This window comes from Nanorana parkeri, unplaced genomic scaffold, assembly GCF_000935625.1.
Source record: "Nanorana parkeri isolate BGI_ZX_2015 unplaced genomic scaffold, ASM93562v1 scaffold2978, whole genome shotgun sequence".
Lineage (NCBI taxonomy): Eukaryota > Metazoa > Chordata > Amphibia > Anura > Dicroglossidae > Nanorana > Nanorana parkeri.
In genome coordinates, this window is record NW_017309246.1 from 84,066 (window position 1) to 84,949 (window position 884).

The following is an 884-nucleotide window of genomic DNA, read 5'->3' on the forward strand; positions in this document are numbered from 1 at the left end:
CTCCCTCTCCCTCCCTCTCCCTCCCTCTCCCTCCCTCCCTCACTCTCTCCCCCTCCCTCTCTCTCTCCGGTGGTTGGGTCTGTGCAGTGTATCTGTGTAAGCTCTTTGCTGTGCTGCGTTCCCCCAGGAGCAGGGCACGGTGCACCCGCAGAGCGATGCGTAGTGACAGCGCACAGGGGCTGAGCGCTCACTGACCTGGAAATGGAGCACTTAGGGGGGAAGAGAAGCTTCTACCTCTAAGATTGACACAAACTTAACCTCTGAACTGCTGGCTGAGCCCGAGCCGGACCCCCCGTCATGTCATCAATAAAGGGCCGCACCTGCCGACAGCTCAGCGCCGTCCTCTCACAGCAGAGCCAATGCCGGGACCCATTAGAGCAGATGGATGCGTCTCCATCAGCAGGACAAAGCACTCGGCGCGTCATCCACAAGACGCCGAGGAGCGCTCAGACGCTGACAGACGCGCGCAGGCCGATCGCAGGAGACAGAGACCCGATGATGAGCATGCTGCCGTATCCCATGGCAACCCAACGTCACCAGTCATCAGTTTACAGCAATTCGGCGTCAGTGGAGATGAATGTTTTCATTTCTCTAAGTTTGGTGAAATTCCGCAGATTTTGGTAAAATTTCACCAACTTGGGATAAATGGGGAAAGCAAAATGAAAGTTGTTTCGGGGGGTTTTAAAGGTTCAAAGGGGAAACAAAAGACAAAAATAACAATCAAATATCACCAAAGCAGCTCAATGAACCCAAATAAAAGTCTTCACTTCTGTAACGTTTCACCAAAATCATGATAATCCCCCGCGTTTCCGGCTCAGGCCTTACCTGATACCTTATATACAAATCACTGATCCAGCACTGCTTCCTCCTCCCCCACCTGACAA